Here is a 15,175-nt window from a genome sequence, read left to right on the forward strand (position 1 = left end):
AGTTCGCTAGCTGTATGTAAGTATGTCAGATATTTTATGTTAGATACAGCTGCATATCTGTATCTTTGTCAGAATTGTGTTTGTGTTTCCACCAACGCACATGCATTTATTTTACATTACAACATTTCCAATATTTTCTTATTATTTAGTTTTTTTTGTGAGTAAGAATCTTTAATGAAATGTTTTACGGAGGTATGCAATCAAATGGAAACGACACAAGAATTCCGTGACAATAAAATGCAAGACATATTACAAAGAACTATGTGAATATTTTGTTTTGCTAGGAGGATTGGGTGGATGGAAAAGAAATGCAAGAGACAATCTAGAAGGAAAGCACCTATCTCGCTTGGGCTAAAAAACGATATGAAAGAAAAACCTTAGGACCTTTCTACATTAAAGTAACGATATGCTACTTGCTAGCTGCCATGATGTAAGATTAGAGTTTGGTCTTGGGTTTGGGGTTACCCCAAGGCTAAAACATTTTGTCTGAAGATTCACTCCGCTGAATAAAGGCTTGCATCAATTTTTCAACATCAATCTTTTATAGGCCTGATCTTCAATAGCAGAAAATAGCGCTGTCCGGACCGTGGCATTGAATTTGTTCTATGCTATTCTAATAACAAAATTCAAGAAGAGAATGCTGCAATCATAACAGACAGCTTCCAAAACTTTTTAGTTACCAACAAAAATTATATTTATTTTTATAGTAGGGGATCTGTACATAATATTACACACCCTATTCAAACATGTCTGTCAAAAACTGAATCACAAATTACTGGTCGCAAATTGACAGGACGATTGCCAACACGTGGCTTGTATTTTTTTTTCATTTGTTTTTTTTTAAGTATCCTGCACATAACATCCTTTATTCTCATATTTGTATACTCTCAGCATGAATAAAATAGAACGGTATATGTGTGAAGCTTACTTACATAGTTAGCTGGCCCATTACATAACATTTGTTCCATAGACCGAACTGAGAAAAAATCTCCAATTCTCTCTGTTTCGTGCTTCGCTTTTTGGAATACCGCGCCTTGTCATCTATTCATCCACTTGTTTGCGCCATCTACTCTTTGGCCTGTCAATTCTGCGTGCACCGCCATGTGGCTTGAATTTATATGCCTTTTTAGCGGGTTCATCATCGCTCATTCTTATTATATGGCCTAGCCAACGCTATCGCTGCATTTCGATACGTTTAACTATATTGATGTCGTTGTATAGGAGATACAGATCGTGGTTCATACGACGTCGATATTCACCGCCAACGCAGATTGGTCCGTAGATCTTTCGAAGAATTTTTCTCTCAAACACGCCAAGCACTGCCTTATCTGCTTGCGCAAGTACCCAGGCTTCGGAACCATACATCAGCACGGGTAGTATCAGTGTGTTGTAAAGCGTTATTTTTGTTTGACGAGTTGTGGCTTTGTTTTTAAAGTGCTTACTTAAGCCAATACAATTCTTCTTTTTATTTCACAACTGATGTCGTTTGTTGTGTTTACGGCGGTGACGAGGCATACGAAGTTTTTTACTACCTCAAAATTATAGGAACCAACTTCAACAGTTGGTCCGATCTCAATGGACGCGTCAACACCATCAGCTTGGTCTTCTCGCCGTTTACCGCCAGACCCACTTTGGCAGATTCTCATTCGACCTTCATAAAGGTATCGGTTACTTCTTTTACTGATCGTCCCATGATGTCTATATCATCAGCATAAGCAAGTAACATGTGGCTATTGGTGTAGATTGTGCCACTTCTTTTGACGTTTGCCTCTCGTATAACCTTTTCTAGCAGGATGTTGAAAAGATCACACGAAAGGCTGTCTCCTTGCCTGAAACCTCTTTTGGTACAAATCTCTTCGGAGAGGTTCTTTCCTATTTTAACTGAAGATCTTGTGTCAGTTAGAGTCATTTTACAAAGCTGAATGAGCTTTGCGGTAAATATATGGTCAATGGTGGACTTGCCAGGTCTAAAGCCGCATTGGTATGGTCCAATTATTTCGTTGACCATGGGCTTTAGTCGTTCGCACAATATCCCTGACACTATCTTGTAGGCGATAGGGAGAAGACTTATGCCCCTATAGTTGGAGCAGAAAGTCTTATCTCCTTTCTTATGGACGGGACACAGGATGCTCAGGTTCGAATCGTCGGGAATGCGTTCTTCCTGCCAGATGGATCTTACTAGCTGATGCATACACCTTATCAGCGGGTTCCATTTCGGTTTTAAACAGCTCGGCTGGTAGGCCATCAGCTCCTGCTGCCTTATTATTCTTCAGCCGGTTTATTGCTGTCTTTACCTCATTTTGGCCGGGTGGTATACATTCAATACCATCTTCTGGGATTGGATCTGTGGTATCTTCGTCGATTTCGCTACTATTGGATACCAACAGTTTGGAAAAATGCTCTTTCCATATCCTTAGCACACTATCTGTATCAGTTACCAGATTACCTTGTTTGTCTCTACAGGAGGATGTGCCAGTTCCAAAGCCATCAGTTTGATGTTTTACTTTTTGGTGGAATATTCGCACTTCATTCTGTCTCCTGTACATCTCGATTTGTTCACACTCCCGCTTTTCCATCTCTCTCTTTTTCCTGCGGAAAAGATGTTTCTCCTCTCTCCTTTTCTCCCGATACCTCTCTCGTGCGCTACGCGTTGCTACTGATTGTAAAGTAGCCCTATATGCCGAATTTTTCTCTTCGGTAGCAGCACGACACTCCTGGTTATACCATGGATTCCTTGGTGGAGGTCTCTGGTATCCAAGTACTGATTTTGCGGCTGTTTGCATGGAGTGGGCAATGTTTTGCCATTGTCCTGATAAGTTATGGGGACTAGGAGTGCTTTGATTAAGCAGTTGGGCCAGTTGAGTGGAATATGCTGTGACTACGAGTATCTGTTGTGATTGCAGCTTACCAATGTCCAACTTCCGTGTTGTGTCTGTTCGCACTTTGTTTGCTACGTTTAATCTGGTACGTACCTTAGTTGCATCAAGGTAGTGGTCCGAGTCTATGTTTGCACCTAGAACGAATGTACATCCAACACGCTTGATGTATGTCTTCCATGTATCACAACGTGATCAATTTGATTTCTTGTTCTTTGAGCTGGCGACAGCCAGGTGCCCTTATGAATATCGAGATGCTTAAATCTGGTACTGATAACTACCATGTTTTTTGCCGCTGCGAAGTCTATCAGCCTCATACCATTGTCAGATGTTTGACTGTGGAGACTGAATTTCCCGACTGTTGGGCCAAAGAAATTCTCCTTTCCAATTTTGGTATTAAAATCGCCTAATATAATTTTAACCGACGCCAAAACCCAAGTTTTTAACGTTCTTATGGGTAAACGCGGAACATGTTAGCTCACTACCTTTAACGGGTGTTAAAGGCAGTTCCCCAGGTGACAACACGGGGAGTTCAGTGTCCACTTGAGATAAACGAGGGACCAAGATAAATCCTGGGCTTTGCCACGTTAAAGCCGGTCAGGACCGTTCCCTGGTATCTTTCATCCCCTACGTCAAGCAGCTGTGATAAATTTGGCTACGAGTTTAATTTTAAAAGGTATTCGCGTTTCACCCTTCAAAATGGTAACACCTGTGTTTCACTGAATTTCCAAATATACAATGATACATTTCCGAACATTGCACTGGGGTTTTGTATAACCAATTACAAAGTTAATTAAACTTCACTTCACATAAACAAACAGTACTTCGACAATTGGTGAACCTTAAAAAATGCACAAAAAGTGTTCCAAAACAGTAGCAGTAACCAAGTTTGTAAAAAAATCGCCCTAAAGGTCTTTATTTTTTTTATTAAAAATACGCCTTCATACACTCCACGTCAGTAGAATAGAACACCTAAATTTTTGTTAATGTTAGCTTATTTATCCCAAAACGAATGAATCTACGTTTTTAATCTTGTAGATATTTAAAGTCTATGATTTTCCGTATCAAACACAGAAAAAATTATGTTTCTAGCTCTTCGCGAAATGATTTTCTGATCCATTTTCCGATAGTACTATGAAAAATAGGCATTTATTTTTGGTCATCAGGATAGAACAGTCATTTTATTTTCGCGAATCTTTGAGATATTGACGCCGAATTTTCTTTCAGTCGATAAAACAAGGCTTTATCATTATTTCTCACAAAAGAAAACCTATCAATAATTCCGCGGACACCGAAATAACAGCGTAAAAGAGTTTAAAATGACAGATAATTGAAACATCTCGGAATATCAATAGGTGTCGCGCAGTAATGTCATACTTCTGCACAATAAGATAGATTATGACACGGACAAGCTCGACGGATGCAATCGAGTGCTTTGGATGCTGATAATATGGAATTTTTTCAAGATAATTATGAAAAACATCAAAATTTCTTATAAAAACTTAGATGTTTTGTTCAATAAAATGATTTTTCCGCGAAGAAGACTGCCGTTTAAAGGCTTGGAAATATGCTCCACATTTAGAGGAAGATAATCTGACATGAAAACAACCGCTACACTGAGGGAAATTTTAGCATATTTTTCAAATTGAACACAACTTTTGGACTTTGAATTTTATATGTGTTCTTATTTCGGTGTCCGCGACAGTTCTCAACAGTGTTATGTTATAATATAAATGGACCAGGTTATGCTCACCATACCGGATTTTACGATTTAGTATTTTTTTAACTGAACTCGCATAGGTAAAAGCCCCGTTTTCGCGGAAAACACAGTCATGAAAATTGAGGTTTTATGTTTCATATGTTGCTTTTAAAAAGTACTAAAATTTCCCTCAGTGTTTTAAAAAAGCGGTTGTTTTCATATCAGATTATCTTCCTATAAAAGTGGAGCATATTTCCAAGCCTTTAAACGGCAGACTTCTTCGCGGAAAAATCATTTTATTGAACAAAACATCTAAGTTTTTATAAGAAATTTTGATGTTTTTCATAATTATCTTGAAAAAATTCCATATTATCAGCATCCAAAGCACTCGATTGCATCCGTCGAGCTTGTCCGTGTCATAATCTATCTTATTGTGCAGAAGTATGACATTACTGCGCGACTCCTATTGATATTCCGAGATGTTTCAATTATCTGTCATTTTAAACACTTTTACACTGTTATTTCGGTGTCCGCGGAATTATTGATGGGTTTTCTTTTGTGAGAAATAATTATAAAGCCTTGTTTTATCGACTGAAAGAAAATTCGGCGTCAATATCTCAAAGATTCGCGAAAATAAAATGACTGTTCTATCCTGATGACCAAAAATAAATGCCTATTTTTCATAGTACTATCGGAAAATGGATCAGAAAATCATTTCGCAAAGAGCTAGAAACATAATTTTTTTCTGTGTTTGATACGGAAAATCATAGACTTTAAATATCTACAAGATTAAAAACGTAGATTCATTCGTTTTGGGATAAATAAGCTAACATTAACAAAAATTTAGGTGTTCTATTCTACTGACGTGGAGTGTATATATCGTCACCATAAATGCCGGAAGACGTAACCCACAAAAATAAAACTTTACAGGAGAAGCAAAAAACGTTATAAAATGAAAACGGTTTTATAAAATATCGAAAATTTTTAGTATCGTGTTTTAACACAGGGAAGAAATATATTTTCGGAAAAAAAATATTTTTTTTTCAGAATGTTAGAAGCTGTGTGGGTTACGTCTTTGGTATTGTATTTTTCTGAAATGCCAAACGACGTAACCCACAATTTATTGAGTATACATTTGAAGAAAGTAGTATAAATGAAAAATTATAATTTAATTAGAATTATTTTATTGGCCTACGCGGCTAAGCGAACTTTAAACTAGCAATCTGACGGTGTTGGGTTCAATTCCCAGTCTTGACGTTAATATTTCAATGGACCACAATTAGGTGAACTGTCTATTCCAACCATCACTATAATTACTTATAATTTTAATTGTATTAGACGATATTAAATCTGGAATATTATATTTATTGTTGTATTTAAGTCAATTTATGGACAAAATATAGTTCATATAAATTAAGTGATCTGTAACAGTTTAACTGTAACTTTTAATTGTCATAAGGAATGTTGTCATAAAAGTAATGACAATCACTTGGAATTAAGCATTTTAAGTCTTGCAGGTGTTGAAATTTCTTTTTTGAAACTTTTAGCCTGTGTGTGTACATCTGAGGAGGATCCACTGCCTCAACATTTCCGGAACTTCTCTATGGTAGAATCTGGCAGTCGTCTTTGATATCAATTTTAAAAAAGATTATACTGATAGGATCAAAAGCCAATGCTCGCAGTGACTGTAGGATCTCCTGTCTTTCTGTATAAGTAAACCAATACAGAAAATTTGCGTTTTTCTCTGGACCTATTTGATAACTACAATCAGTTGATCTCTATTAAACCATGGGTTGGTTGACAAGACCATCTTTTGCAAACGTACAGCCTAATCGTATCCGTCTTTAAAGAATACATCTTTTTACTAGAAAGACGTGAATTTTGAGCATTTACATGTTTTCGTATCAATGCCTCAAATTTTGAATATCTCCGTTCGTTCTTTCTCTTGGAAAAATGAACAATATCGAGACGAGCATTGCTTTCCTAATAACCACTTCCTTTTGTCCGGTTAACATACTGTTTTCCATATGTGCTTTTAGATGCTAAATGAGGGCATAGATAGGTCTTCTGTCATCATCTTTAATTATTTCAATTATGGATTTTTTCTGTAAGACCAGTAAAGACCTTCCAAAGTCAAAATTATTGCTTTAAAAATTAACTAAAAGAATGGTCTTTGTGATTTTTGAAAAAAGCTACCATTCTTGAGATATCGTCACCTAAGAGTCAAATTACACATATGGAGAAATAAGCCGAGGTATTTCCATGTGATAGGTATTTCCATAAGCTTTCATACGTTACCCATTCACAGTGGATCCACCCATTGGCCAAAAATAAAAAATGAATGTCAAAATTTTGGTACAACATATGGCAACTTTGACAGCTATGACATGGACCTTTTTAAATATATATTGCTTTTTGTTTCATTCGAACGCGATCTTCTTAAGAATAGCTTCAAAAGTCTGAACATTTGACTAATATTTTTTTGGTGAGTACAACCTTTATTTTAAGTGCAAGTAAATATATTCAAAATATTGAAGGAGGAGGTAATAGCGTAATTTTCATTAAAAAATAGTGTTTTAGCGTGTTGTGGAATTCTAGTTATCTGCATATTTTCTTGGTGTATTTTGTAATGCCAATTCGATTATATACTTAAATTTGACCTAAGGTTTTAGTCATGATGCCCACCAGTGCCCACCTCGGGAATAATTTTCCAAAGTAGGTCATGGGTTTAAGATTATTCAGTATTAAAATCAGCTGCCATCTAGTGCCAGACTATAAATGGTGGGTCGCTGACTAAAGCTGCCCTAGAATAGGGTTTCTATGGAAATATTAGCGTGTAACTCTGTTATCTGACCACGTACATTAACATAATTGGCATCAGTGGCTAGCTGAAGAAATCTTCTTCCTAATTTGTCTTAGGTTGGCGATACGTGCCTTCCAGGAAGAACGCTATAAGTTCAATTTTAAAAAGTTTACACATTTTCAGACTAAAATGTTGATTTTTTTTAATCCGCTAAATTGGTTGGATTTTATGTTGTTTTGGAGACGGTTTTGTTTCCCTAAGCCTATTTTTGCATTACAAGATAATCGGGACCTTTGTTCATGTCATTTTGTATTAACAGCATAAAGCAATTCTTACCGTATACCCCCTCCAGAGGGGAAAGGGGGGAGAATGTTACGCTCCTGGTTTCTTAAAACACTCTTCGCAGCAGCACAAAGCTGTGAACGGCACAATGGCTTGATTTTTACACTCTAAATATTTTTGGCCACTTTCTCCATACAAGTGGATCCACTGTGCCATTTTGTAGTGATCGGTTCAATAGAACCGGGTCTAACCCGGTTTTGAACCTGGACTTTCGGGTCAAATAACCGGTTAACCGAATCCGCCCCCGTGGAAATTATACATTAACTCAATAAGCCCTCCCTCTGGCATTATAATTGCTGCAAAAATCAAAGAATACATGGTTTGTACTGCTGTTTATTTTTTAAAAATGTGGGTTGTGCCTTTTGTGTTCTATGAAAATTACAGTATGCTGTTACGTCTATTGGCATTTCTTGAATAGGATCGTTATTTTTAAACGTAGAAGCTTGAAATTTTGCCAGAGCATGTATATTAGATTAATATATCAGATTCCATCAAAAAACGAATTTCGATTTCCATGTCGGTTACGTCTTCCGGCATTTATGGTGACGATATGAACGTATGGACGTATAAAATATATATGTATACACTGATGTAGATATTGAGTGTTTGTATAAATGCGATTTATATCCGCTTCTTTGTGCTATGGCCAAAATGGAAACTCAATACCGAGTTGATGTTTTTCCTTTTTTTACCATTTTATTCCGTTCATTCTTTCGCTACAGAATTTTTTGGTAAAAAAATAATACTGAAATTGCGGATAAAATGTTTACATTACGCTGCCAATATTAAACTATCAATACGGAAACAAGTAAAAATGTTTGGAAACATTTATAAAAGAAATGTAAAAATTCTGTCCAATGGCTTCTGAACAAATAACGCATTTTCGTAGATATGTACGTAAATGAATTGATTTTTATATTTTTATATTTATTTATATTTATATTGTATGTAGGTAGAAAGGTTTTTTATTTACAGTGGAGTGGAGACTATTACACATAAAGAATAATATGTAAGGTACAAAATATAAAATATGAAATATAAAATATCTCGCATGAGGGTTAATTTTTTTCATAAAAAGATACCCCGCATTTTTGTCAGTAATATTGCTAAAGACACTTTATACCTAAAAGGCAAGAATTCCAAGGAATCTGATGTCGAATATTTCAAAACCGGTATAAATGGGCGGAACTTGGCATGCCTATTTAGGTTACTTCCCGACGTAAACTTTCAGAACACCGATACACGTGTCTTCTTTTTTTCGGTCCTCTTTCATAATCTGGCCGAGTTATCTTGTAATTATTTTTTGTGTTGTACAGTGTTATTAGTGGTTTCGAGTGATGCAATTATTTTTCGTTTATTATTTGGGAAAGTAAATACATTTCGGTGTTAATTTTGTGACCGTAAGTAACGACAAAAATGCATTTAATGTAGTTATGATATGTTCTATCATATTCCAATGCCGCCAGTCAGAATATTCAAAATTGCGCTATTCAATGGTATATACGTGATCAAGAATACATACAACGTACAGTGGTCCCTCTTGTATGGAAAGGAGTGCCAAAATAAATTATAATCGAGCTACCGCCTCGACATTTTAAACATAGTTTTATAACGAACCCAAAGAAGAGAAAAACAATCTTAATGAATGTAGGTCCACATTTGGGTGTAGCCCCCATATAAAGGTACCGCCCGATTTTTTTATATTTTGACGATTTTAGCCAAATTTTCCAATTGATTTGACTGTAATTTTGCATTTTGTGTTCTGAGGGAACAACATACCTCTTTGCAAGAAATGTTCATTATAAGTCCATGTTTAGATATAGGTCCCATATAAACGTACCTCCCGATATTCAGTATTTTGACGATTTTAGCCAAATTTTCTAACCGAGTTGGCTGTAATTTTGTATTTGGACTTCGGAGGGAACGCCATACCTCCGTGCAAAAAATTTTCAATATAGGTCCACGTTCAGGTATTGCTCCCATATAAACGTACCTCCCGATTTTCGGATTTTTTGGCGATTTTACAGGCGTGGTATAAGGTTAATAACTTACAGGGTGGCAGCTGGATCTTATTTTATCGTAAAATAGAGACTTTCTCCTGTATTTTAAACAAAAAATATGGACTCTCGGGGCCAACATTAGTAAAACTCAACATAAATTTATAGTAATGATATTAAAAATAGCACAAAACGTCATTTACAAAGAATTTATTTTTAAGGAAGTTAGAAAACGAATTTTCAATATGTTTCTTTGTAAAAACATAGTCAATGCCATCAACTATAAGTTTCATTTTGGAAATTGTACATTTACCTCTTCAATTTTTTATAATTTCACTCATAAGCTACGAATGCTTTGCGGATCTATTTTTCGTTTTTAAGGCACCGCATACAAATCTCAACTTCTTCGACTTAGCATGACATATTACCGCTGTCAATTGGCAAAAATAATATTGGATATTAAAAATTTAATGTAATTTGTCGCCATAAATTTTTCGATTTTTGTCCACCGGCGGAACCACAGTGCAACGCCGTGACAAATTTTACAGAGTTCGTGCTTCAAAATATGGACCTATACCAATTTGTTTCTGTAAGAAATGTATAAAAGACCAAATATCAACATTTTTGGAGGCTGAACTTCAAAAATACCGATATCGGATGGTGTCGTTCAATGGGTGCTATACCGAAATCTGGAGCTTCACAAGAAATGTTTGTACCTGGACCGAAGACCAAGATCAAAATTGCATACGTTTCTATTGTACAATGTGCCTAAAACCAACAAAATATCGAAAATATGACGGTATTGTTCTACGGTACTATGTACCTACACCGACAAATTTCAACAACATAGTGGTATACATCTAATTTCCGAACCTTCAAAATACCGAAAATATGATATTGCTCTATGGAGTCTATTTTAAAACATGGACCGACAAAATCCATCTTGAATAACAAAAGTACTTCTTCTTTATTTGACAATCCGTATGCGGATGTTCCCGATCATACAATTACAATTTAGTGTAACTATAATTAACTTAACTAATTTTTAAAACGTAGGGTATGGAAGATACCAAGGACCGGCTTTAACATGGCAAAGCCCAGGATTTATCTTGGTCCCTCTTTCATCTCAATTGGACACTGACCTCCCCGTGGTGTCATTTGGGGAACTGCCTTTAACACCCGTTAAAGGTAGTGAGCTAACATGTGCCGCGCGTTCACCCATAAGAACGTTAAAAACTTGGGTTTGGGCGTCGGGCTAGTAAGCCTCCCCTAGAAATAGCAGCATACTATGAAAAAACGAAAGAAAAGAAAAACATTTTAAGGACGATGATCAGCGAATCTGCACCTGGAATGTTCGCCCTCTTTATAGAGAAGGTGCAGTTTACGCATTGGCAGATGTACTTGAAAAGTAGAAGGCCGACATTACTGCCATACAGGAAATACGATGGAACGGGAAAGGCGTCACAACAACACTTAAAGGTGACGCACTGTATTATAGCTGCCATGACACAAAGCATGAGTTTGGTTGCGTTAAAACATCTGGTCTCCAGCTTCACCCCAGTGAATGAAAGACTTGCTGCAATTCGAATAAAAGATAAATTCTTCAACATCAGCTTTATTTGCGCTCATGCTCCCACTGAAGACAAGGACGAACAGACCAAAGATATATTTTACGAGCACTTAGAAGAAACATATGACCGTTGCCCTGCCCATGACATTAAAATTATACTAGACGATTTTAATGCCAAAATTAGAAAGGAGAATATCTTTGACCCAACAGTCGGTGAATTCAGTCTCTACAGTGAAACATCTGACATGAGGCTTATAGACTGCAAGAAACATGGAAGTTAGCAGTACCAGATTTAAGCATCTCGATATTCCTAAGGGCACCTGGCTGTCGCCAGATCAAAGAACAAGAAATCAAATTGATCACTTTGTGATAGATGGAAGACATGCATCAAGCGTGTTGGATGTACGATCGTTCCGAGGTGCAAACATAGACTCGGACCACTACCTTGTTGCAGCAAAGGTATGTACCAGATTAAACGTAGCAAGCAAAGTGCGAACAGACACAACACGGAAGTTGGACATCGGTAAGCTTTGCAGCTGCAAGAAACATGGAAGTTAGCAGTACCAGATTTAAGCATCTCGATATTCCTAAGGGCACCTGGCTGTCGCCAGATCAAAGAACAAGAAATCAAATTGATCACTTTGTGATAGATGGAAGACATGCATCAAGCGTGTTGGATGTACGATCGTTCCGAGGTGCAAACATAGACTCGGACCACTACCTTGTTGCAGCAAAGGTACGTACCAGATTAAACGTAGCAAGCAAAGTGCGAACAGACACAACACGGAAGTTGGACATCGGTAAGCTGCAATCACAACAGATAGCCACAGCATATTCCACTCAACTGGCCCAACTGCTTAATCAAAGCACTCCTCGTCCCGATAGCATATCAGGACAATGGCAATGACAAAAAAATCAGTACTTGGATACCAGAGACCTCCACCAAGGAATCCATGGTATGACCAGGAGTGTCGTGCTGCTACCGAAGAGAAAAATGCGGCATATAGAGCTACTTTACAATCAGGAGCAAATCGTAGCGCACGAGATAGGTATGGGGAGAAAAGAAGAGAGAGGAGAAACGTCTTTTCCGTAGGGAAAAGAGGCAGATGGAAAAGCGGTAGTGTGAACAAATCGAGATGTACAGGAGACAGAATGAAGTGCGAAAATTCTACCAAAGAGTGAAACATCAAACTGATGGCTTTGGAACTGGCACATCCTCCTGTAGATACCAGCAAGGTAATCTGGTAACAGATCGACACATACCACCTTTTAGTCGATTATAAAGCAGCCTTCGGCAGCCCGCTACGTTTAAAGGTATTGCAAGCAATGTCTGAATTTGGTATCCCCGCAAAGCTCATTCGGCTTTGTAAAATGACTCTAACTGACACAAGATCTTCAGTTAAAGTAGGAAAGAACCTCTCCGAAGAGTTTTGTACCAAAAGACGTGTGATCTTTTCAACATCCTGCTAGAAAAGGTTATACGAGAGGCAAACGTCAAAAGAAGTGGCACAATCTACACCAATAGCCACATGTTACTTGCTTATGCTGATGATATAGACATCATGGGACGATCAGTAAAAGAAGTAACCGATACCTTTATGAAGGTCGAAGGAGAATCTGCTAAAATGGGTCTGGCGGTAAACGGCGAGGAGACTAAGCTGATGGTGTCGACGCGCAATGTGTCCATTGAGCTCGGACCAACTGTGGAAGTTGGTTCCTATAATTTTGAAGTAGTAAAAGACTTTGTATACCCCGGCACCGCCGTAAACACAACAAACGACATCAGTTGTGAAATAAAAAGAGGCTTGTATTGGCTAACAGATGCTACTTTGGCTTAAGTAAGCACTTTAGAAACCAAGCCACAACTCGTCGAACAAAAATAACGCTTTATAAAACACTGATACTACCCGTGCTGATGTATGGTTCCGAAGCCTGGGTACTTGCGCAAGCAGATAAGGCGGTGCTTGGCGTGTTTGAGAGAAAAATTCTTCGAAAGATCTGCGGACCGATCTGCGTTGACGGTGAATATCGACGTCGTATGAACCACGAGCTGTATCTGGTATACAACGACATCAGTATAGTTAAACGTATCGAGATGCAGCGATTGCGTTGGCTAGGCCATATAATAAGAAAGAGCGATGATGAACCCGCTAAAAAGGCGTATATATATGAGCCGCTTGGCGGTGCACGCGGAATTGGCAGGCCAAAGAGTAGATGGCGCAAACAAGTGGATGAAGAGATGACAAGGCGCGGTATTCCAAAAAGCGAAACACGAAGCAGAGAGAATTGGAGATCTTTTCTTAGTTCGGCCTATGGAACAAATGTTCTGTAATGGGCCAGCTAAGTAAGTAAGTGAATTTCGGAGGGGTTTGGTACCTCCACTATGTCTGATTTAATAAAACCGCTATTTTAGCAAAAATGAAACGAGTGATTGAATTAATTCTTCCGAACAACCACACTCTGAACCACCCCGTTCCGAACCACCCTGCTGCGGACTTGCACTCTCTGAACCACCCCGCTCCGAACTTCCACCATCCGAACCACCCCGCTTCGAACTTCCACCTTCCGATCCACCCTGCTTCGACCTTCCACCCTGCTGCGGACTTCCACCCTCCGATTCACCATGTTTCGAACTTCCACCCTCCGAACCAACCCGCATTGAACTTCCGCCCTCCGATCCACCCCGCTCGGAATTTCCACCCTCCGAACCACACCCTCCCATCCACCCCGCTCAGAACTTCTACATATCGAACCACTCTGCAACGAACAACCCTGCTCCGAACTTCCACCCTTCGATTCTTCGACCCTAGGTACTGATTTTGGGACCTTAAGACCCGACCACGCCCAATTTCTATCTCTGAAACTTCGGAGCCGATTTTCCTACAAATTTCAGGGAATATACCGGGATAATCCTGGTAAAATTAGGCTGCATATATGTCACCTGGTGCTTGGTGAAAATAAACTATATATTTTGTGGAATTTCGGCGGAGCGTGGTTTGAAAATTAATTCGATAGACAATGGTGGTTGTGTCTCCGACCCCAGGGACTTATTTGTGGCTTTAAGACCCGGCCACGCCCACTTTTTTATATGCGTTATATCCTCAAAACTTCTAAACCGATTTCCATGTAATTTTCAGATGATGTACAGGGATGGTCCTTGGTGGAAAAATGCCAAAAATTTTTGTTAAATTTCGGGGGTGCTGGTTATTTTTTTAAATGCGCTATATATGTAAAATGTACAAACCATAAGACCCGACCACTCGTACTTTCTTAAATATGTTACAAATCAATGGAAATACCAGATGTTATGCATTGCGAAGCGTTGGTCTTATTGGAAAGCAAGTATTTAAATTAGAAGGCAACATATCGATAGCTATAGCTTCATCAGGTATATAAGATGTACATAAGAAGGTGGCAGGACAACACAGTTGGCCCTTAAGCCATTGAACATTCATGTGAATGAAGGGCACATATGCAATATTAAATATAATTTACAATAGCACATAATAATTTAACCTGCAGATGAAATAAATGCATGCCTGAAGTCATCAGCTTTTTGGCTGTATGTTAAAATTACATATCGACACAAACAAATCTGAAGATTTTTTATTTATAATCACTTGCAGATCCCGACTAATTAGCGATGCTATAAAAATACAATCGCTGACTTAAGGTAACATAAAACTGCTTCAAGGACCAGCAACGCGGACCGGGTCGGCTAGTATACATAATTTAGAAATCGGTGGTGACATACTTGGGCTTTTAGCCCCGAAAATCGTGTGTCAAGAGTCTCTAATTATCTTTTATCCCTTACGTTTCCCTTTTAGACCGATATCCAAAAGTTTATATGCCAACCACTTGTCAATTTCTACATGCATCTCTTCACTC

The sequence above is a fragment of the Musca autumnalis genome, unplaced genomic scaffold, assembly GCF_047663935.1.
Source record: "Musca autumnalis isolate F117 unplaced genomic scaffold, ASM4766393v1 scaffold_1, whole genome shotgun sequence".
In the NCBI taxonomy this organism is placed as follows: domain Eukaryota; kingdom Metazoa; phylum Arthropoda; class Insecta; order Diptera; family Muscidae; genus Musca; species Musca autumnalis.